Source organism: Anser anser (assembly GCF_964211835.1).
Source record: "Anser anser genome assembly, chromosome: 26".
NCBI classification, from domain to species: Eukaryota; Metazoa; Chordata; class Aves; order Anseriformes; family Anatidae; genus Anser; species Anser anser.
Window position 1 is genome coordinate 4248764 of NC_139747.1, and position 25297 is coordinate 4274060.

A 25297-nucleotide genomic window follows, 5' to 3' on the forward strand; every position below is an offset into this window, starting at 1 on the left:
TGCTTGTACTTTACTGCTGACCCACCAGATGTCTCGATGCTGTCTCAGAATGGAAGCCTCTGAATCTGCACATTTCATGTTGAATAGTCATTGAAATTCCAGGTTTTCTTTACTAGCCTGGTTTTTCACTGCTCTAGAAGAAGAATGAGCCTCTGCAATCCAGAACTCCAGCAGTGGAAAAACCTTTTTGTCTGTGGCTTTGGCTTAACTATTTCCTCTTGCTTAACCGCATCTCCCATCCCATGCTTTATCTCAATCATGAAAGACCACTTAAAATCCAAATCTATACCATACGGTCAAGACTTCCTTCTACTTAGAACCACGTTGATAATTTCTTTGATCCTGCAGTACGCCAGCACCATGGGATACCAGTGTCACTAGTGAACAACTCTGAACATCAGACCTTTTTCCTCCTATGAGCCGGGAGACAGCTACGTGTTGGGACAGAAATCTGCTATCCTACTATTCAGCTGGGTTTCTCTAGGTATGAAGAGCAAAAGGTATTTCTGAAAGCTCATTTAATACTTAATATTGCAAAAATACCTAAAGACCCTGTGGACAAATAATTTCTTTGTAATCCCAGCAGCAGTAAATATCATTACAGTGACCGCTCTTGTAATAGTGATGCCTCCTTCAGACCATTTACTGCCACAAAAGAACCTATTGCACAAAGAAAACAAGTTATATTGAACCTAAAGAAAATTCATGAGCAATATCCTAAATTTCCAGTGTTTTATGATAAAGTTTGATACTCCTCATTAACTGTGATAAATCCCCTCTAACATTTTCTTCCCATTTCCAAAGCCTGCCTGAGTCAGAACATATGGAAATCCCATCCTGCCTAACTGGAAGATAGTACTTAACAGGGTTTTTCAAAAACCTGTCTGAGTTTGGTTGCCATTTTTCCTGTCACTACTATAACTGAAGGGAAAGTAGAAAAAAAATAAATAGAACATTGGTGATGATTACAGTGCTTCCAATACCATCCTGAGGCACGAAACTCTACATCTGCATCTTCTGGATTGCATCTTGCAACATCCATCAGATTTACAGAGTCCCTTTCCCTTGCTATTTCTTAAAGAGGAAAGGAATTGTAAATGTTCTTTGAGGGAATTTACAATTCATATTCTTTTAACAGCTGTCCTCCCATCCTGGGAAAAGTAACTAAATCCAGAGACTCTGAATTTATGCATGCAAGCTTTCCAACACTTTCTGCCTTTTCTTTCATTTGTTTGAATTTCGTTCTACTTGCCAACTTGTACAGACCGTGCACTGTAATTTCAGTCTCCATCACCTAGGTGTCTTACCATATTGACAGCACCCCCTTCTGGATTAGCATGCGATGAGCTCTGTATTTTAAAGACGGAGCACTGAGGCACAGTGTGTCCTTGCAAGGTGCTCAGAGGTGCAAAGGATCCCGAGATGTGAACCAAGTTGACCACAACCGACTAGGTCTGCTTCTTGCTCTGGCTCACGTATGAATGACATGGGGTTTGGTTTGGTTGTGGTGGTTTTTTGTTTTTTTAAAAGCTGGCTGGTATAACCCAAGTCTAACTTAAAGCCACACCATCAGGAACACTAAGTCAGGTCCCAAAACAGCACATCCAGAACTCCAGGATTCAAAAGAAATGTGACATTTTTTAATTAGCAACTGAAAGAATTGAAGTATCTGTGATACTCTACCTAAATCCTACAGTCTCGCCCACTAAATACCCAAGGATTTTGGCCTCTGCACTCCACTGCAAGATAACGCGTTGGCTGTAGTCTCTTCTGCCATGGAACAACATCAGCTGAGATATCATCTTATTTGTTTTATTCATATTATTCATTGCCCCTAGACCTCAAGCTCTGTTTTAGAGCTGTGAAAACAAGATGTTAATCATTATCTTTTTGACAGAACACAAATTTCACACTTTTTTTTTTTTTTGTCCTGTATAAAGAACTTCACATCAAGCGAGGGAAAGCAGAGTGCATCCTCTCCTAGGAAGTGGCTTTGACTACAAGGTGGCCAACAGAGCTGCTGGAGTCGATTCCTGTGCCACAAAGAGCTGTAAGAGGGATGACAAATTGTAAAGGAAGAAAAGACAAAAGAGGGGAAGAGGCAGGAATTAGGCCTTTATTGCTACTTTCTTTCCTGCAGCCCCACATCCTTGTTGAACCGAAATAAATCACTTCAAGTTTTGAACCGTGTTCGGTTTTTGATGAGGATTAACGAGAAATGTGAGTCGAGAGCTACTCCTAGTTACAATGGAAAGGAAATGGGTACATAAATAATGGATCGACTGGCAAGGAGGAACACTTGTATCTCACTGACTACCCAGCTACAATTGCTGCCCAGAAGCAGAGAAATTACACTCGTTTAAGGACCAATTACCACCTCCCCTAATCTTTGCTGAAACAACTTTTACAAGTCTTGCCTGGGCTCTCTCTGTATGCTCAAATCCCCCCATTTCTGCTGTTGGTAGGCAGGATAGGTGCACAGGTTATTTTTGTGTTCTGTGATTCAATCTGAGGTAGAACCTTGAAATGCTAATATAATACAAGCAATAATTTCACATACTCATACACCAATAAATGATAACCAGCCCAGGTTTCGGTACAATAAATCTAATTTTTTGTTGTTGTCATACATATTATTCTACTGAAGATAGATGCTTTTGTGTTGTTTCGTAGTCTGATTTTGTACATGTTCATCCTTTTAGTGATATTTTCCTGATAAAGGAGTGACAGAACAAAAGAGAATATGAATGAAGTTAATAGAATATGAGGTTTAAGAGATACATCTAGGCGCAAAAATGATAGCCTAACTAATGCCTACAGTCAGCCATAAAGGATTATATCCATAACGCATTCTAGTTGGTAAGCACGTTAACTTGCTCCTCGCCCTTCTGAAATGTAACTTACCATTTGAACAGTGTAGGAGTTTTCTCATTCATACCCCTGGGACACTACATGCAAATGGTGATGTACATCAGCCAGGATGAGCTACACCACCCAAGTGCCAGTTTAAGTGCAGCTACTGGGGAAATAAAGGAAGTTTTGCATTTCTTCATCAAAGGAGGCAAATATAGCTAAAAACATCCAAGAAATACTAGCTCCAGTTTCAAAATGAGCTATCATTGTCTCTGATGCAGGGGCAGGAAGGTAATCAATTCCTTTCCACATAAATTCCTTTTGCAGAATTCCTGCTGGACTCTTCTTGTTCCTCTACTCACTTCAAATGGGATAGAGGTTCCATTAAAACCAACAACAAAACTTCCTGGACCCATGATTTCGCTTTGGCTTTTACATACCCAGGAAACACAGGCAGATAACGCTTCCAAAGGAAAAGAAATTTGTCTTCAGTACCCTGCCATGAGAGTAGGAAGAAAGCATGAGGGGAGAGGTAAATAATGGTTGCAGAAAAGAAATGGGTGCACTGAGAAGCAGAAATTCAGCAATGCCATAATAAGAGAGGGCAGGGTAGGCAAGGCATCTAGGTGCTCAGCAGCACAACCTTGTTGTCAGCATCACCTGCGCACAGATCCAGCTTTCCTCCAACGAGGTTAGTATTATTGCACTCATCAATCTAGACAAATCAGCTGCCTCATGTCAGTAAACAACACAAAAATACACGAGTGAATCCGTAGCCAAACAAATGCATGTGTGCATGCACGCACTCAAAAGTGCTCAGAAAATAGAACGGGTAACTTTTGTTCCAAGGGACTCCCCAGATAATGTACCAGATCTAGAATGGAGGTGGCATCCCCAGGTCACAAAAGAATTTGGGTTGGAAGAGTTGTCTGGAGATCACCTGGACCGATCCTCCTGCCCAGGAAGGGTCAGCTAGAGCACCCACAAGAAAAGTGTCTGTTCCAACCCATCCAAGCTTTGTCCTTGAGGTATTTACAAGAGGTGGGGACGCAGCACGAAGGGACATGGCTTAGTGACAGGCCTTGGTAGGTCAGGTTGATGGTTCAACTTGAAGGTCTTTTCCAACCTAACTGGTTCCATGATTCTACCCAGAATTAAGACCACCAAGAACAGTTCTGTGGCAAAAGCATTTAGCCTTGCTCCTGCCCCTCTACCTCCACAAGCAAAATAAATAGATCTTACCGTGTATTCCAATACTTAATAAACTCTGCCTGCCTTAGATCAAGACAGAATGGATTCTAACAATAATTGTCTCTCCGAAAAAATATGCCTTTGCCAGCAGCTTCCTCCTATTTACATCAACAGGGTTCAAGCTTGAGTTCCTCTATTGATTGCAACTGTGGGAGAGAGGTGATGTCTCAGGCAAATTTCAAGCCTGTCAAGCCTTCAGAGGTCAAAATCAACACCTTAAGTTTAACTGCAAATAAGGCAAGCATTTCTGATCACAGAATACCAATGCTGTACAGCACCATCACCATATGTCACGTCAGGGGCAAGACTGTCACCAGGTGAACCACGATTGAATAGATCTGCATCGAGAAAAGAGAGGTAATGCAAGGAGGAGCACATAGCACCAGTCAGAGCAGCAAAAACTTCCAGCTCAAGTTCTCAGAGTGAATAGGACGTCTCCAGAAAGGTACATCCAGCTATGTCAAACTACCCCATCTATGGAAATTATTATTATTTTTTAGTAATGGGAAGGAGTACTTATTCTGAATATACCTCAATGTTCTTTAAAGACACTTACAGAAAGGAAAGGCTTAGCATAAAATAAATTTTTCAGGTTCTGAAATTAAATAGAATTGCAGCTCACCAGACAGAATAGTGTTAATCCACTACAGTTTTACGTAGGATGAACTCCCTGCTTTGCTTCCCATTTCTCCCTATCACAGTATTCAGCTTATAGCAGTAAAACTTCCAACTGTACCACCCTGAAGCACCAGTTAAAATTAAAATCTATTGTAATTATGGCTGATTGAAAAATAGATTTTTTGCTGTGTAGAGCTCTTTGGTTGTTGTTGTCGCATTTGTTATTGATCCAGACCAAAGAAAGAAAACATCTGACAGAACGAGAAGTTCAGTAAAAATCTACTAAAATGTCAGAAATGCTTCAGTTCAAGTCGGTAGAGGTATATAGGGTCGGCAGCTCTGGAAACCCTGCATCTGCACTTTTTCTGATGGCACAGAGGGATTTCGTCACAATCACGATCATACTCACCCCACTGACTGCGAGAAGTCCCAGGAGACTCCGACAAATTACCCCCTTGTCAGGCAGCAGGTCTCGAGAACTTTGTTCTGAGAAATTAGTGACTGAAACATTTTTATTTATACCCCCAAACTTTCATATCCCTCAGAGGGATAAGAGGGATTTTTTTTTTTGGACGTGTTTCAGCTGAACTTTCTACGCCTTTGTACTCGCGCATTGTAAAGTGGATTCTCTGTTTTATAATTAGCAAATGGGTCGCTAATAAAAAAATACAGCTTTTCTTTGTCTTTAGCTACCCTGTGTCCCCCTGCAGTATGTTTTATGTCGCCAGCCATTCGTATTAGGATGAGACCACAGCAGCGATACACACAGGAATTTGAGGATTCCTGAGCACTGCGCTTACTCTAAATGCATCCCAATTATGCAAAGACCCGAGCTAAATAACTCCGTGCTCATACACTGGGAGGCTTCAGTGATTAATAACACTCCAAATCTCTCATTTCTGTGAGGCAGGGTGGGTTCGTGCCCCCACACTGTGCCTCAACACACGCTGCTCGTCCAAGGGAGAATTTGCTCACACCATCTTCTTGGACTCGTGTTCGCTTTCCTACGTGTCCCTTCCTGTTTTTATGCTCTTGCATTTCATTGCCCAAACCTCTTTCACAGGGGACAGGAAGACAACAGCTTTAAACCTGCTGTTTTAAAGGAGAATATGCAGGAACCGACCTGTCATCTGGAACTGAGACCCCGATGCAACCATCTGCTTGGACACCCAACAGCAAGGCTTCCGAGTCCTACAGTTAATAGGTATATGGGAGTCTTGCTTCATTCTTAACTCTCGGCTGCCTTATCTGCCACCAAACTGCTGACAAACAAAATTAAAAAGTGCTAAAAAGTTGTGATGATTATAATAAAAGGACTTATACTCCAAAGGCACATAAACTTTTTGGAAGATCTTGTCATAGTATCCTGAAAATGTGCGTTCGCCTCCAATTAAGACAACCTGACAAATACTTCTTAAGCCCAAAGGTGTCATCTAATTTCCATATATATGAGTCTAATAAAAAAAAAAAAGAAAGAAAGAAAATACAACTCTGATGCTTGTGTTTACTTTCCCATTTTCGGCAAAGCCAATAAACTTTCTGTAAGTAGAAAAGCTGATGAGCTTCGCTACACCCGCTCACCACAGAAAAAAAGGCCATACAGCCCAGTGCTCATGGATTTCTTGGCCAAGAAAGTGAGAAACTGAGATGAGACCCAGTACAGGCTTCTCCCTAGCTAGAATTATTTTTCCAGATAAAAATAAAATATTACATTTTAAAAGAAAAATACTGACTCATTTTTAGACTGTTACCAAATTAGGCTATGAAAGTCAATTAGATCTTGCAGTCTTGAAGCTTGAGTTCCAAGTTCTTGGCACCCTGCATACAGAACAGGGTGGGGGTTTTGTTTGTTTTTTAAGTGCTCAACATGAAATTTGTTAACATTTGTAAAGCTGCCACAAAGAAAACCCCAGTCATGATCCGCAATAAGATAACAAAACCAAATAAACAAGCAAAAAATCAGGTTATTTTCACAACTCAGTGTTGAAACCTTCCACAGATGACAACTTGCTACCAAAAAACCAGATCTATGCCTTTATCTGTTATGACATTGACTCTATTAGCTTGAAATGGTTTAAGACATCTCTGCCGAGTTCCATCCCCTAATTAATATGACCTTTCCGTGCTGCTGTTCACTTGCATTTCCACTTGGCCAGCACAGACCACTTTTATGAACTTTTGATCAACTAAAATCTTTAGGGTAGTTAAGGAAATCAAAACACATCAAATGAAAGTTTAAACGCCAGAAGAGGCGAGTCGATTAAATATGCCCTTCAAAGTACAGCAGAATGGTTATGCTCTGTCTTGTTTTGCCTTACGTAGTTACATTTTCTTGTACATTTCTTCAGCATACTTAATGAAAGCTATCTGTTGACTCATGCAAGGAAAGGTGACTCTATTCTCTCACCGATGCTGAATTTTGTGCCAGGTGTTAAAGCAGCTTGACCCAATACATGGAACGGAACAATAACATCAATAGCACTGTGCTCTCAGGAAAAATACAATCTTTCTTTGTGCCAAAGCATTCCGCTACAAAAAGATGATGTACCTGCTGAAAGGAACATAAAATTACAGATCTGCCTCCTTTCAGCTGCCTGTCCCCTGTCTTCTACTGTATTAAGTTTTTTTTTTTTATATTCTTTATTACAGGGGTGCCTTGAAAAGGGGATGACCCACCCCTTTGGCAACAAGCTGCAACTTAAAAAAATTGCCGCTGCTGCTGCATTTGGTGCTGTACCCCAGAAAAGCTGCTACTTTGGACAAATAACCCTCGTTTCCTCGGCTCTCATCTTCCGATTGAAATCAATCAGAACATGGACACTGAGGCACTTCTCCAGATTCCCTCTTTGTTTTTCCTATCAGTTGGTCAGAACCACGCCAACAAAAGAAAAAAGCCCAATGGGCAAAGATTACTCAAGCCTCATTTTAAGCATTCCCAGTGATTTAAATCATGGAACAAGACTAGGCCCCCCTGGTGTCCCTTACAGAGCAAGAGTTTCTCTGTTTGCAAGTAACGAACAAGCTAATAATCAAAACAAGGCAGGGAAAGGAAACAAGGACGGAGAAGTCAGTTGGCATTTTGTTGTTGCTTGGCTTATTTCTTTTCAACCATGAGACTCAAATAATTAAAAGAGAACTAGACTCAAAGGACCTTTCTTAAATCCGGAAATTGCAGGCATCCCGAATTTTCATCTAGTTTTAACTTAATATTATTGTAGGACAGGGTAGAAAAAAAATGCACAAACCTTTGCCCATATTTCCCCCATGAAATTCATTGTATTGTCAGAAATTTTCATCAAAAGCGCAAGTTTTTAACTGGCCCGTATTAGTATTTGTGGCACATGCATATAGGAGTGAATTTCCATATCCAGAGAAGGAAATAAACACGATCACTTTCAACTCATAACCAGGGGAACTGAAAATCATTCACCTCATTAAAACTGTCAGAATAAGCCCTTTGTAATATTACCATGTTCATTTTGGCACTACTTCTGTGAGTGGAAAAAACAAAGTGTGCCTATGCATATATGTGAACATAGGAACATTTCTGGTTGTTGTTCCCAATTAGAAGACACTGGGATTTGAGAGCTGGGATTTGAGAGCTACAGGACCCTGCAAGGGGTTCCAAACAAAGACAAAGCAGTTTTAGATTCAGACAAGTCTGGAGCATCTGTGCAAAAGCCAAAGCCTCAGATCAGATGTTCTCAAATATCCCATTCCCTGGGCAATTTGGCAACAGGCTATAAATTGTGCTTAATCCTAAAAATATTCATCGGTTAGTCTTTGGTTGTCAAGGAGACCGGCCTGTAGGATTCTCTCTCTCAGACACACCACGGCAAACCCAGAGGGACCCATGGCCTGGGGAGCTGCCAGCCAGGTCCCTCGGCATCTGCAGCAGCAACGCGGCGACTTTCGTTACTGCACCACCTCTTGCTCCCTAAAGGTATCAGCTCCATGTGAACACGTGGTTCCTGTAGCCGTAAGGTACTGTTTGGCCACTGAACACCACGTTTTCCATCCACAACCTCAGAGAACTTGCTGGTAGCCAGAAGATGGCCTGGCTTCTACTTACGAGACTCCAGGAGTCGATCCTTTAACCTGGGAAAGGCAGCGACCGGGACACTCCTGGCCCAAAGCCACTTCACAGAGCAGTGGATTTCTTGACAAGTCTCATGCTTCTTATAGCTATTTTGAGGGTTAATTAATGTCTCCTCCTTTGAAATTCTTTGAAGATCCGACCGCTAACTACACCTGTGTGGAGCGAACATGAGTTCTGCAATCAGATCAGACACGTTCATTTCCGAGGGATGTGTGCCCTTGCTTTTATTTTCCCAATAAAATCTTTTTTTATACGTTTTTTAATGGAGCACCATTAAAATCAGTCAGTGTCAAACTACAAGGAACAATCCCGGAAACTATGTTCCAGGCAGATATTTATAAATTCATTGCATTTGACAAGAAAGTGGCATTTTCCAATGCTCACTGCTAGGAATGCAGCAAACACCTAGTTGCTGTGGTTACCCTAACGATGCTGAGCCCACCACAGTTGTCTCTGGAGCTTTCACAGAGTAATATACTGCACTTGGACCAGATTTGGATTTTCACTTCCTTTTCTTTCAAGAGGAGACAAAATGTCAAGAACGAGAAACGCGAGGCTTCCTCGCAGATTTATTACCCTTTGCATTCTGCTCCATCTGCACTCAACGCACAAATTAAAGGAGTAAATTTGTGTGGATGGCTTTGAACAGCCACCAAAATCAGAGCAACTGTTAAAAAAAAGCGTGTACGTGGTAGCGATGACAGGCGGTCCTACAAGCAATGCATCAGAGGAAATTTCCAAAAAAGGTACATCCGTGCTCGACACAAAAAAACTATTGTGGCATTTAGGAGCCAGGACCTTTCAGCTCCACCATACAAAAATGCAGATGCTTCAGCTCTACAGCAAGATAATGAAAAATACCAAACAACGTCATCTTCTCCCTCATGATCCAGGACTGGCTTAAAGATGAAGAACGCAATCTTCTATCTGTGCATATTTTTAAAGTATTAAGTATAACACTTGAATGCTTGTTAACTTTGTAGAAACTCGGTCCTCTTAAAAGCCAAGGGAATTTCTATCTGTGGACTTCTTATGACCATGACTTCCAAAGCTTATTTCCTGTGAAAAGAAGTACTTTTCATTTTTTTAGCTTCCTATCTTTCAGTTTCTTCAAATTTTTAAGTAATGAAACATAGGAGAAGCTCCAGCTAACTGTTCTCCAAATCGGTCATTACTGAGAAGACTTTAACCGTGCCTCATCTTAGTCATCTCTTTTCCAAGACCGAACACTTCCAGTCTCGCTCGTGCCCTGCTAAGTGCTGGGAAAGCAACAATTAAATAGCAAATATGAATAGAGAGATACCTGCAGAAGTACTGGCAGACCACCTTTCACTCCTGCTGTGTACGCGTGCGTGCATCCCTGCACACAGCTAGTGGTAAGGTTTCACAAGGAAACACTCCAAAAACTGGTACACAGAACTGCTCTGGGCTGCCCAGGCTTGTTGCCACGTCAGCTCTTTGCAAACAGCTTGTGAAAGCAGAGGCACGATATCTCAACACCTAACAGCACCTGAGGGCCTGGAGAAGGCAGGAGCCCTGTGTGAGCAGGTCTTCTGCACAAAGAGCAATGGGCCTTTAGCGCGAGCGCCACCACCTCCTAACACCCTCTCAGGACAGTAAGCACTGACCTATTTCAGAGAGACAAAACTGAGATTTTGGGAGACTTCAGCAGATGCCGTGACATTGAGATACGCCGTTATGATCTCATTAGGACAAAATGCATTGTCTAAGGGAATGGATTTCAAGAAACCTCCATTTAATGCCAACGCAATCCCACAGGATGGATTTACTCGACACGCTCCACGGTTGCGGGCCAACCGTTTACTCCTTCCCTCCGTATCCATCTCCTTTCTCACCATTTTGTTCCACCTCTTCAGAGCAATTCACATCCAGGCCAAGGAACCCAACCGCACAGCACCTAGCACTGCAAGTCTTGCGCTCCCCTGGGCCTGGAGGTGCTGCTTACATTGCAAGGTGAGCAGCAGTAACAAAACACCATCAAAGGATGAAAAGAATCGATTATACAGAATATAAAAGATACCATTTACCATCCTTACGGCAAACGTGAGATCGAATACATCCACAACACCTGGGAGTATTTTGCAAACAAATTCACAACAGTAAGGGAAAAAAAGCAAACTTTGCTGGGTAATTTATTCACAACGAATAATTCTTCCAGTTCTAATAGTAATACATAATTACATACCATGATGGAGTGTTATGTATTAGTTGGGGGTATTAATTAGTTAATGTTTGTACAGCTTGTTGAAGATGTAATGTGCTTAAGCATTATTATTAACTAACTGGAGCATTCAGTTTTAAATTATTTTTACCATAACTCAGAGCAATATCACCTACACTCTTTCAGAGAGCTGTGATCAGCTGAACATGGTATCTGCTGATCCTTTGTCAGGAAGCAAAATTCACAGCACAAATTAGGTACTAGGAGGAAGTATTAGCAGCTCCCTCGTTGCCGAGCAGATTAAAAGTGAGATGATTTATTGCCATTTTAAAGGACCCTTCCTTGAAATGGAGGCGTTACTTTATCTGGCACACACCAGATCCCGCCAGCCCAAGCTTACCAGGTGAAATCGGATGGAAACTTGATTTGACAGAATACCAGAAGCTTCCACAGGCTTCAGAGTGGTATTGCAGATGTTCAGTACCTCTGATAACCGGTCCACTAAAGTAAGCCATGTAGGTGCCTTATATTGTTATTAGCTAGATTAGAAAAGTCAAAGCCAACGTACAAGATGTATCTGTCCTTGCTCAAGCCTGATCAATTTACTGCTCAATTACTACAAAAAGGACAAAAAAAAAAAGACTATTTGATATTAAAAGCTTTAACATCCTGCTTCTGGGACTCAGAAAGAACGAATTCTGAGGAAGCACAGCATTATCATTACGAAAGGTTTTTAACTTAATAAAATCTCCACTATACACAAGACAAATGCAACTTCTTCATAAACATCCCAGGTTAATATGCTCCAAGCAACCACGCCAGACAGCGCACTGCTTTTATTCTTCCTCCAGCTACAGAGACGAGATGTAAAGCTAGCGGAAATTTTCCCTGTCAGACTGGCCCACTGTCACTTGGAAGGCAGCATGTTGGTATTTATAGCTGTCAAACTCAGACCTAAGGCCACTAATGCAAAGAAACACGCTTGCATTTTTATGCTAAAGGAAAGGAGGGCTGTTTTTCACGAGGAGCTTCATCGAGAATCATCTAGCTTTCTTTCAAAACTTTCAACATTTGCATTTTTTAATAGTTCTGGGCCCTAGGTAAATGATCCATGAAAGAGAATATAGTGCACATCCATTTTATGCAAGATCCACAGAAAATGCCTGTCAGTTTGCATCTGCAAAGGCCGAGCACCTCGGCTTTTGCTTCTGGAACCCGTCCAGGAGCATCCCACACTGAAAACCTCTGGGACCGAGCAGCCAGGATCCCAGAGGTGCCTTTGCCACATGTGAGTAACTATTCATGGCTCGAGGAAATGGATAATGAAGACAATTGTTACATTTAGCTCGTTTCCCGAAACTACCTAGCGCCGTTTCATAAAGGGTTTTGGCCTCCGTTGATGAAGTCAGAGAGGAGATTCATTACACAACTTGCAATCACATTCAGTTCCTGACAGTCTATTTGTGTACATACATTACCCCTGACAGATGCTAAAATGAATGTCTCCTAAATCAAGTGCAGTGTGAAAATGAAAATCAAATATCTTATGTTTAGATGAGTCACTGCTATTAATGTCCTGTATCTGGATTCTTCTGGGAGTCTGACTCCACAATCTCATCCCAGTGTATTTTCTTAATTGTGTGTGAAGCTAACATAACTGGGTGGCAAATGATGCTATTTTACATCCCCCTTTGTGAGTCCAAGTTTAGCTACCAACATGCAAGCACATGCAAGTTTGGTCCAAGTGACAGCTAATGGATGCATTAGCGCTCTTAGTGTGGAGCTGCTCCGCTTAAACTATGCAGAGAATGAGTAATGGCTAGGGAGCTCTTGCTTCAAGAAAGAGATGAGCTGGCACATTCTCAAGGCCAAATTAAGAATTTTGAAAATTGGGCCCGCATTTGTTTGCAGCAAATGCGTTCCTTTCTCCCCGAGATTTTTCATCAATTTGTTACAGCCATTGATGCGGCTTCTATTAATTCAACAGCACCACGGCTATTAAACGCTTACGCCGGCGGCATAGCACCTTAGCTGAGCTTAAATTTACTGATGAGCAGAAAACAGCACTTTAATGATTCAACTTACATCACATTCTTATCGGGACATAATCACCAGCAAACCCGCGCATCCTCAACTCACCAGGCTCTCCCATACAGACCTTATGCTGCAGAGCGGTTTTGGGCCCCTCACTACAAGAAGGACATCGAGGCTCTGGAGCCATGTCCAGAGAAGGGCTATGAAGCTGGTGAAGGGCCTGGGACACAAGTCCTGTGAGGAGCGGCTGGGGGACCTGGGGTTGTTTAGTCTGGAGAAGAGGAAGCTCAAGGGAGGCCTCATTGCTCTCTGCAACTGCCTGAAAGGAAGGTGTGGGGAGCTGGGGGTCGGCCTCTTCTCACAGGTAACTGTGACAGGACCAGAGGGAATGGCCTCAAGTTGTGCCAGGGGAGGTTTAGGTTGGAAATGAGGAGTCATTTCTTCTCAGAAAGAGCAGTCAGGCATTGGGACGGGTTGCCCAGGGAGGTGGGGGAGTCACCGTCCCTGGGGGTGTTCAAGCAAAGGTTGGGCCTGGTGCTTGGGGACATGGGTTAGTGGTGACAGTGGTGGTAGGGGATGGTTGGGCCAGATGATCTTGGAGGTCTTTTCCAACCTTAATGATTCTAAAGATATCTAATTCCAGCCCACCTGCCAACCTTAGGGATTCTGTGATTCTATGCTTTGCTCGAGCCGGGGCAAGAGCCACAAAAACTGGTTACAATTAAGGCCAGGTCATGCCAATAGCTGGTAAAAGACACACATGCAGATGCTGTGACAGCAGCATACGTCAGCACCCAGATTCTCTTAGTGACAGAATCGGCACAAGGGGCTTAAAGACTTCTCGGGAGCCAGGCCTAACTCCAGCACGTCAGGTACTGTAAGGCCAGTAAAGCCCACGTGCATGATTGTCTCTGAGCATATCGCCTTTTGTCAAGGCATTTCTCATTAAAGCTTTAATAGCATACTCTTCCATATAGAAATAACTGATTTTTTTATTTATTTTTTAAATCCTTGGTTAAAAGTTGATGCCCTCTAGCCAAGAATCAAGTACAGCATGTCACTTCCGATAGTATCTATTAGTAGTATGAATACTTCTGTGGTTTCCTAGTAGCACTTGTTCACACTCGGCTAAATCAATAAGCAATTTCCCCATATGTATGTAATATACAGTAGCTGTGACAGGAACCAGATGGCTTATTCTATCTGCAACTGAGTTTAGTATTTTACAAAAATAATAATAAGAAGAAGAATGAATTTTATATGGAGGCAAAACATAGCCTTTACTTAATTCTTCGTGTACTGCCTACCGCGGCAAAAATAAAAACAAAGGTAACACCAGTATAACATAGCAGGGGTGAGCCAGAGACTTCACCATGCCACACACTGCAAGCAAAGACAGTCCCAAGACCAGCGGAGCTGCAACACCTCCTATGAAAGCGAAGCCTTCCAAGGAGAGCAATTCCAATAGGTAGAGCTTAAGGCCCTGATACTGGCCAGTGCAGGGGCACTGAATGTCTTACTGCAGCCCCAGAGGGTAAAATTCCTGCAAATGCTCATGCAAGACTGTTAAAGTCACAAGTCTTCTGCCCATACTTAAGTTTTCCTTGCATAAAAGGCAAATCCAGTTCCATCCTCTGCCAACTGCAGCTGACTCAGGATGCAGTGAGGAGAAATATATCCACCTATTTAGTTGTACACAAAGTGAAACAAAACCAACAGAAAATTAGATTATATCTAAGCAGACTGCTGGACCAAGTGTCTAGTGCTCAGCCGGCAACCCCAAGGAGAAGGAACGACTTACCACGCAAACCCTAGGGCAAGCCCTGGCGACTCCAAGCAAGGCTCAAGACATGCTGAAAACCAGATCCAACATCCTTCTACGCATGCACTGCAACTCCTGAAACACTCGACGGAGTCTATTATTTAAAATCAACGTAAACACAAGTTTTGTTTTTGGATTACCTTTAAATTGTTTTATGAAGCATTAAGGAAAATGAGAAATATATTGGTCATTGCTTAGAAGAAAGGTCAAAGCCTGTCACACAGTATAAAAAAAATAGAAGAACCAGCTCAAGCACTTAAAAGTCATGGAAGGACAGAAAAAAACAGGAGAATATGGATAAGGAAATCTTTTAAAGGGTCTCCTTTTCTCCTTCGTTTTCCTTTAAACAACTCTGCCAGGCCCCTTGTTCAAGGGCTTGTAACTCAGTTTGCTCGGCTTGCCTCGTGCCTTTTTCGAATGCTGTTCAGGCAGTCCTGGCATATGAGAGCTAAACGATTCCTACTACTTAGCTATGTTTCTAAATAGCATCTCATGAAACCGCAGTGAGCACTGGAGAGGTAAATGCTTGCAAATGACATTTTCCTACATTTATGTGCTGCCTGCTCTTCCAAATGGCAACAAAAGCTACAGACGAATGTGAAAAGGGCAGATTTATTCTTATTTTTATAACAGTATCCTCGAGAGCCCCCGGTGGGGACCCACGCTCACAGACCCAGGACCAGAAGTTTACGCACAGCCCCGTCCCAAGGACGTTTAGCATCCAAGCTGACAAGAGGCGACAGTGGATGCTGAACTGCAAGGAAGCGACTTGTTGAGGGCACTCAGCTGCTAATGGAGATGTCAGAGTGGGAGCCATGCACGCGGCTCCTGTGGCCGTGCTCTTCTTACCTTTCCTCTTCACATACAAATGGAAAACTTCTTGCTATCGGAGATAATCCAAAACACTGAATTTTTAGGTTTGAAGGAAGGGGTGAGACCTCAGCGAGAGGAGTACAGACAGACTTGGGAACATAATTTTCTCACAACTTTCTTGGTGGCATAAGGGGTATTCAAGAGTAAACAGCTATCATCTGTGTGTATATATTGAAATCAGTTTCAACAGCTTGGGACAGGCTGTATTATTTTGTTTACTCATTTGCATATAGTTTAGGAGAGATGGAAACAAACTGCAGAGACGGTTGCGATGTGCATTACTGGAGCAGATGGGCTCTTTGTGCGGGGGAATTCAGCGATCCAGATCGCCAGCTCTAGAGCCAGGAGTCCTCTCTCCAGCCACCAGACAGGTACAACAGCTGTGCCATCCCCTCCGCAGCACGCTTCAAGGCTGAGGTGGAGGAAACAGTGAGTCCCTGACCCCTGGTATGTCTGCCAAAGCTGCTGAAGTGTTTCTTCTGCACTGCGCTATTTCTACAAGTGTTATTTCTTTTTGTTGCTGTGATCCTGTGGATCAGGAACCCAGGGTTCTGGGTGCAACGCAAACACAGAACATTTCCATTCATCTCAAGAATCAGCAAGTGCTTTCTACACAGACCAGAACAGTACTGAGACTGAATCCTTTCATCTGTAGCTGATGTAGCTGGATTCGAACTGACAAATCCGAGCTGAGATCTGATGCTGACTGCCCAGCGGCAGAGCTTCCTGTCTTTCAGGATTACCTTCACAGAGTGCATTCAGCACCTATCCCTCCCTGCTCCACTTCCACGTTCACCTGGTCCAGAGCGCTGCAGTGCCACGCACCAAAGGGCGCTGGAGTGGTACAGAGGTGCTCCAGCTGGGCTAAAGAAGCTGTTGATAAACAATTTTGTCCAGCCGTACCCAAACCTGTGCATTCATCTGTACAGACACCTGCAATTGCATTTGTAAGGCAGTCTTAGGTAAGAAGTGACTTTCCCTGACACACTCATCACTTATGAGAGGCCCCAAGTGTCTCCCGCCAGGCTCCGAGTTCTCTCAACCCTACAGTTTTCACTAGGATGCGGGGATGACTCGACCTATTGCAGGAGGTCATTCCCAATTAAAGCTGGTAACGATCCTCTCTACCCGACACCGTTCCTGTTCAGCTATTTTTCTGGTCCCCGATGACCTTTCCATGAGTTGACCACACAATACTCAGCACCACACAAACAGCGTGGCCAGAATGAGTCAGCACAGGCTAGTGTTCCCTGCTAGCATCACGAAGAGGTTTTTAAGGTCTTTCTGTCATTTTGAAACGGAGGAGTGGCACACCCCAATTTTCATTTCCATAATCACCTCTTGCGTCCCATTTCTGCTATTGCACATGTATGTAAAATTACATTTTTATAATAAGCCTGTTCTAAATGAAGGGGAAGAGTGGCTCTCTTCTGAACAGCTCATTCCTCGCATCTTGGGAGGATGCAGATAATCCCCTAATTGGCATGTTTCGCTTGCCGCCGTGGTGCGCTCATTAAGAGGATTCTCCCACACACCCCGCTGCACGGGGACACCTGAAGGAACGGCTGGGCAGGCGGTGCACGGAGAGACCTGGCTTTACACCGAAGGCAATGGTCAGCAAAGCCCTAGGAACATTCATGTGTGTTAATTAAAGGGAATCGGGGGTGGTCTGAAGCCCTCAGTCCTTCCTGCGGTTAGCAGAATAGCCAAAGGCGGCTGGACAGAGACAATGGCATTTCACACCTACCCCGGGTGCCTACCGGACTCTATGCTCGTAACACTCCCAGCCATTATCTCAACTGGCTCCTAAGTGGACCCCTCGCGGCGAAGGTGGACACCGTACTGTTCGGATAATGAGCACAAACGGCGTGCTAAACTGAGCAGCGGTAAATCTGAATCTCTCAAATGCTTCTGAAGGAAGACAGCAGCACTTCTCAGCGTCCTGGAAGAGAATATATTCAAGAGAATTGTCCAAAAGACATAGAAGCCCATTGAAGAATGTTATTTTCTGGTAAATTTGGGGTGATGTGGGTTCCAAAATGGAAATCAGATGAGAGATAATAAGCATCTGAGTGGCTGAAAAAGAAAGCTTAGCTTAAACCCAATAGGTTCTGATCCTGTCAATTACGCACATGGTTAAAGCCATTAGACATATTTTGGCTTCCATAGGATTCTGTGCATGTGTAAGGAGATTAGGAAAACCAATTTATAGGCCAAAGGTCTGGCTAATAGCACAAGAGAGGAAACAGTTGTAGAAAGAAAGAGAAACCTTATAGCCCAGTCTCCAAGCTAAGCTATGAAAGCAGAGCGACAGTCTGCAGGCAGGGACCAGCTTTTGGCTGCAGCTGAGACAAATACTGCATCTCATTGCACTGCAGGAGGACAGGGGGATAAAGCCCCCGTGCTGCTATGCCAAAGCAACGCACTGCATTTGGCGTATAAGCTGGATCTGTAAGTGAAAGCAGAGAGAGAGCAAACAGCAGTGAGAATGAACACTTCTTGCCTTTGTACCCCAGGGATGCGGGAAGGCATCCGAGCCCAGGGCACGCTGCTCCGGAGCTCAGCTGCAAGGTCACGCCAACACCGCGCTGGTTTTGTTGTTCTGGAGCTGCCCCGTGTCAGCCCAGCTTGCAGCACACGAAGCGAGCACAGCTTTGCCTGCACTTGCCTCTACAGCCCTGCACTTAATAAAACCGAGGGACAACTTGATTACAATTTATCAGTATTTTTACAGGCTGTTTAGACAGCCAATTCACTGTAGCAGGCAGTCTAAAAGTATATACAGCATCAGGAAGAGGGGGGTCAAACTCAGCAGGGCCTCTGCAACGCTCCCCTGCAATAAATATAAATTACTGCTATGAAAAGCAGAAAGGGGAGGAAAATCATCATCAAACTTTTTTATGAATAAAGTGAATTTCTTGCTAGAAAATTTAACGTAGCCTTGTAAAGCATAAGGAGAGTGAAATATCACTTCAAGCTGCCTTTAAAAAAAGATAAAAATGGACAGCAATACGGCGGCAGCAGTCTTTTCTAAGGATCCTTACTGTAAAGAAAACTGGCAAGTTCAAGGACCTTCCTTGAAGGAATCAGCTGAGGCTCACAGGTAGGCAAAAAGACATGCCAAATGAGAAGGGGCGAAGGGGGGAAAGAAATGCTTCAGATGATAAAACATCAAACGGATGAAGAAGTGGAAATAAAAAAAAAATCAGAACTGACTCATTGGAAAGGAGACAGGTGGCAAGCAAAGCTTCTAACAGCTCTCTGTTTGATATTCAGGCTGTTGTCTGATCCAAAGATGATGATGAAATAGTCCCAAGCAAATGCTCTCAAAAGGAAACAAAGCAAACCTTGCATCCACATAATTAGCAATCAACACAGGGAGAGAAGAGAAATATTTAAGTGCCTACCTGAAAGGGAATGAATATTGCAGCGTTGTGAAACAAAGCCACAGCCTGATGCACAGGGAAAAGTAGCCATAAACACCAGCTTTCAATGAGATCACAAGGTATAAATATTGACTCAGTAAACACAAACAGAGAGAAAAGCTGATTTTTTTCTTTCCTCTTTCTGAAAGGTCTGTAAAGACCCTGGAGTTCAGCGAACAAACTGTGCACATTATCTGTGAGTACCATACCCATACGTAACCCACACACACAACAACAGGTCCTTTGCTTTTTTATAAGCACGGCTGCTCACAAGTGGGGCGTTTTTGGCAATAGCTACTTCACATGAATAAGTTGTCTCACCGCGGTTTCTTCTCTTTTTGCAGAGGAAGGATGGTCTTGCAGGTGCGCTGGGTCTGTGGTTTCAAATTTTCGCTCCTCCAGGCTTTCCTGACTGCACAGACGTGAAGTCCCTCTAGCCACCGTGGCGGGTATTCAGAGCACGAATCCTCCAGTGAGAAATCTAAGCAGTAAGCGTTCCTGAAAATCTGACCCTAAATTCGTCTGCTACTAATTAAATGAAACACTTAAACACAAACTCAACCAATCATTAAGGAAACACTTGAAAATAAATGTTCAATCTCTCCCATGCTAAGGGGTAATGTAGCGAGACTCTCGACCACAATAAATTAAACCCGCACAACCCCTGTGTATAAAAAGTCCTGGATGATGCAGGATATCCAAAATGAGACCTCTAGAAGGGTGCTGCCTTTTTAAAATACCTTTTTTCCCCCAGAAACCGTCTGACTGATGAGTCTCTGCTTCAAATCTCAGCATCAAACGTGAACATCACTTATGGTTTGTTCACCAGTTTTCTATTTTTCTTATTTGTTTTACGGCTACAGCTCCTTTTGAGTGGGTTTCAGATCCGGCATACATTTGTAAATAGTTTATCGAGAGTTAATAAATTATTAATACACGCTTTAAGAAATTATCCGAAATCATATGCGACCTCTTATTTATGTGCTTATCCTGTTTTAAAATTCATCAATGATTAACTAGCACTTTTTAAACCTCTTACCAAATGTATCTTTAACACACACTGTGACAAATTAATTACTGCATTCGGTTTGAAATCTGGCTACACCATACCGGAGGTGAACTGTAAAAACAATGCTAAAGAGAAAAAAAGAAAACTAAAGGGAAAAGGTATTTTCAGCTGAAACATGTTTTCCTTTGTATTTATTACTCCTCTTGCATGTAAGGGTTTTGTTTGCAAGTCTCAAGCGTTTGCAATTAGATAGGGAGAACTTTGTAATTTTGGCCTGAACTGCTACGAAACCCACTTCAGGTGACAGTAGGGCCTTTGTTTTAGGAACGCAACGAGACTTTCCCCCAGTGATATATTGCATGTAAGCAGCAGAATTAGCACCCGGTATGACTCTCAGCAGGGTTGTACTCCTGACAAAGCTTATCAGACAGCAGCACATGGTTAAAACAAAGGCTCAAGCATTTAATTGGACAGAAGTAAAAATAACCCCACTCCTGCAGAAGTCGAGGAAGGAAGAAGAGAACCCTTAGATTAGGTCCTTGGAAACGTCAGGATCAAATTCTTCTTTGTCGCCATCAAACTTTCAAGAATCTGGGAAGCTTTTTAAGAACCAACTGTACACGTTTCGTGCTGAACCACACCGTACGCAGGGTTTTGAGCCTTTGCTGGCAACGACGCCTTGATGTAACTGAAGAGGAATTCAGCAGTGTGATTTGAAGTATGTCAGTGAAGGAACATACCCACGTGCTAATTTAACTTCACATCCTTGGTAAGCACACACCAAAACTTAAATACTACTGCTGTGATGCTACGACGAGACATGGTTCGGAGGCTGGAGAAGCAGGCAGGAAGCCTGCTGCTTTCACCTCTGAAGTGCAACACACTTAAAATATCCCAACTGACCATCAGACATCAGTCCTTTTAAAAGGTGGCAAAAGACTGCACCCAAGTTGTGAATTACTATCGCAACAAGGTGTTAAGAAGTGCCTCTACCTGTACTACCATAGTCAAGATCCATCAAGCTTCTAGAGAATGATGCTACTGACAATTTTGCCAGTGGGACAAAGCAAACAAATGAAAGAAATCTCCACCTGAACACAGACAAGAGTCTTATTTTACCACACGTTTAGTGACTGGCTCACAAGACTACTGAAACCTCTGAAGGTTGGTGGAAGCCTCTCTGGTCCTCTCCCCTCTGCCTGCTTACAGTCCCGGTGGTTTCAGTCCGTTTTTGTACGGCCGTTCTCATTTCTAAGCCTCTGGCCCCGAGACCCTGTGGCCTATCCCACAGTCAGTATGTGGCCAAGCACAGATTTTACCTCCTCACCTTCTTTGCTTACGATGCTTTCTCTACGATTCATGCTGGATCCCAACCCTGCCAGAGTCCCCAGACAACATTATTTCTTGAATTACGAGGTAATATAGCCGGGCCTGTAACCCAACGGCATTCTTTTCACTGCTTCCTACAGACTTGTAAAAATTTCAGTGAACATCACTTCGGCTTTTGCCTATTTCATCCATCTGGGAAGGCAGCTTTGCTGTTCCCATCACCAGAATATCTGATTGCTGGATCAACAGCTGAAGGCCAGAGCAGTATTTGTGAAGTCACTGGGATATCTTCTTTATTAAGAAGGGGCTTTATGTGTGCGAAATAATAAACCTCACCACTAGATTTGTCACCCCGATGAACTGTTTGCCTTAAAGAATTGCCTTTATTGCATTCCCCATCTCGAATTCAGAATAACCACACATTTAAGGCACACAGCAGCTTTCGCTTCTGCTGCTTTTTGTTAAGACACACACAAGGAACCCCCGTACGTGCCACGTAAAATATCTCCCCCTGTTAACACCCTCTTTGACCACAGCATTAAGATTTAGCAGCGACGCTTTCAAAGCCCGGGTATGTGCCTTTACTAATCGGGCACCAGAAGCCCTGCTGCGCTTGAGAAAGGTGCTTTACCACAGCAAGCTGAGCCATTTGCCTAACCCTGCTTTTCCCATCCATCTCTCTTTTTCTTTCCTTTCCCTTCCCAATGCTGGCCTGCTGTCAGAGCTGCTGCCGGCGGAGCAGGACTGCTGCTGCTGTGCAGGGGCTGCAGAGGGCACGGCTCGGCAGAGGGCAAAGCTCGTGCACGGACGATTCCCAAGCTTTATTTATTTATTTTTTTAAAACAGGCAGGGTTAAAACACTTCTGCAAATCCCCCTGATGAAGGAAGGGAGTTACTGCTTGCTACGGATGAAGAGAAATCATTTCCATTTGTTCACCTGATGCATTTTCAAAGGGAGCAGGATTTTCCCCTTTCAAGTGCTGATAACCCTGCCCAGTGATGCTGCTGTATCGCAAACTGAAAGACAGACTGTAAGTCCTTTCAGGTAAGGATTTATTTCAAAGCAATATTCTGGGTCTGTGAGGTACCTCACAAAGTAGGACCTTGACCACGAAGAGAATGCTAAATACTGCTCTAGTGAAAAGAGGTGGAAAGAAGCCGGCGTACTTAACTCCTACCTTCGGCTGCCCTGACGAAAATTGTCACTGATAGTTTTGAAGTGAGAGAAAAGTATTTTCTATTCAGAAATGAAAGCATCCATAGGAAACATCCATTCATGTTAAAACTTTAGAGATAAGTATTAAAAAACGAAGTGGAAGTTCTTGAGTTAGGGATATGGCCAGCCAGTTATTTTCTTCCTGAAAACAAATTTTGCAGGGTAAAGTTTTATTTATTTATTTATTTTTAAAGTATTTATTGGAAAGAAAATGCTCTTTAAAACTGTGTTTTTGATGTCCTGCAATAACTCCCCCCCCCCAGCTCCGCTGTCCAGGGCACAACCTGTAATTAAACTCAAAATGAAAATCAAAGAAAATAAAGCTTGCAATACAATTCTCAACTTCTGCAAAGGTCTGCAAGAACCTAGGAAGTGAACATAAACCTTACTCCTCCCATCTTACAGACGAAGAAACAGAAACATGGGAGACCTGAGTTTGTATGCCCCAAATTGATCAGCGACAAAGGCTGAATGAAATGCACCTCTACAGAAGTAGAGGGAACGGTTAACGAATATACAAAATAAAAGGAAACTGCATGAAGATTGTAGCACTTGTAAATAGTAATTAAAAAAAAAAAAAGCTTAAAAAAACACCCAAGGAAGCTGAGTGCTAAGCCTGGCTTTCTAAATCAAGCCAGAAAGATACCCCTGAGAAGTACCTCCCAATACTTCAGATATAATTCAGATATAATTCAGGCAATGCTGAGAGCGAGGTAGGAGGTGGGAAGACGTGTGCTTGAAGGAGAGCACAGTGCGATGAACTGAGGCAAGGAGAAAGATCTGGGCACAGGAACAGCTCTGAAGTACAACAGGATCGCATCACCCATGGCTGGTTCCTGCATGGCATTTCGGTTATTCTCGGCTGCGGAAATAACCGAGAGCTGAGCTAGCTCCAGTAAGCCTTCTGTAAATTCTTCCGACGTCAACTGTGAATCTATCTTCAGCAGTTTATCATGCCAAATTAATAGTGGAGAGTGAAAACTCCTGCCACTAAACTCATGATAAAAAATTCTTGGACTCCTGGACTCATTAATGATTTTTAATTAATTACCTGTAAGCGGAACATTTGTTACTTTTGCAGAACAGGACAGACTTGGAATCGTTGACAAATGCCTTCATTTTTGCCGCAGCTCAACTACCAAAATCCTTTAGTTACAGAAGCTCTTGATGACAGTCATTCTAGAATGAGATCTATCTGGCTCGAGCCCGTCTTCTTATGGGGATGGAGCTACCCGAACAAATCATCAGCAATCACATCCCCATTGAAGTATGGTTTATCAAAACCAAAACAGTAATATTCCACAGAGTCAAGGCGAGCACCACACAATCGTTGGGGAGAGGAAAAAAAAAAAAAAGAAAAAAACAAGTATTTTCTTCAGGCTTTTTAAAGCAAACAAGTTTAAAAGGCCCAACTTCAGAGTATGACAGCAGATCCACAGTCATTACACTGGGTAATGAAGGAACCAACTTTCAGAAGTCAGTCTTAAACCAGAGCAACGTGATGGTGAGCTCTGTGACTTCCAAGTGAATGTAAACTTACTGCGCTGCTCTAGTGATGCACCTTAAAAGATATCTCATAGCATGATAAACTACAATTTTCATGCCATTACCTCGAGGTCTGTATCATTGTTTCCTGGAAATAAATATGGACATTGTCACAGAGTTTCTGCTAGCAGGTCCCTGCAGGTCGAGGCACAGGGGAACTGCGAGTCCCTTTGCAAAGCACCCCCGGAGAGCTCCAGGAGAGCACGGCAGAATCAGGAGTTAGAGATGAGCAGCTGGAGACCTCATGAAAACCGGGATGAAGGGAAGAGGAGATGGAATTTCCATGTGTTTTTTTGTGGTTTTGTTTGTAGCCTCTCTTCAGTAGGCTGGATATTGTATTCGGACATCCTGAGTGACATTTTAAATATCAGATACTTCTTCCTCTCAGATGAGCTTAATTTCTTTGAGAAGGAAAGGAATGATTTTAACAGCTGAGCAGCTATTTTTCACTGTGAAGGTTATTAACCTTTGGAACAAAGTATTAGAGAAGAGGAGCCTTCTCTCTAAGTCTCCATGCGACTTTTGTGGAGGCACTTTTTAGTCGAAACAAGCTCCTGGTTTTACAACCACTTCAATTTCCCGATGGTTCTTTGGCCCTTGATATACAACAGGGCAAATCAGCTGGCTAACAGCCTCTTTGACTCTAATTTTCTTGATGTGCATCGGCATATAACACCTCCCCTTCGATCTTCAACAGATATGGGAAATAGCAAATCCGCTAGGTATACTTTTTATTTAAAACCTACACGGAAAACTCACTGAAGTAGTGTTAATTGTAGTCCTTTGTCTGTCAGAGACCTAAACAAAGAAGTCTGGACCTTGTTTCTAAGAGCTAATATAATAAATGTTTGGGAAGTAATCATAAACAGAAAAAGGTTAATCAATTCCTCAGATTGCCGAGGCTTCATGCACACTGGGACTCTTAATATATTCCACAAATAAAGGTAGGCAAAGAGAGTACCCATAGATTTTGTTTTCAAATAAAAACTTCAAATAATTCCAAATTGCCCGTAGGTCACTTCCTTTTCTGATTTGTGCGAT

General features: G+C 42.9%; 1 protein-coding gene across 17 annotated transcripts in view; it reads right to left on the reverse strand.

Annotated features, from left to right (window-relative positions):
• LRRTM4 (leucine rich repeat transmembrane neuronal 4) overlaps window positions 1-25297 on the reverse strand; it is a 328498-nt gene that overhangs the window by 167181 nt on the left and 136020 nt on the right. The gene's annotated exons all lie outside the window — the stretch shown is intronic.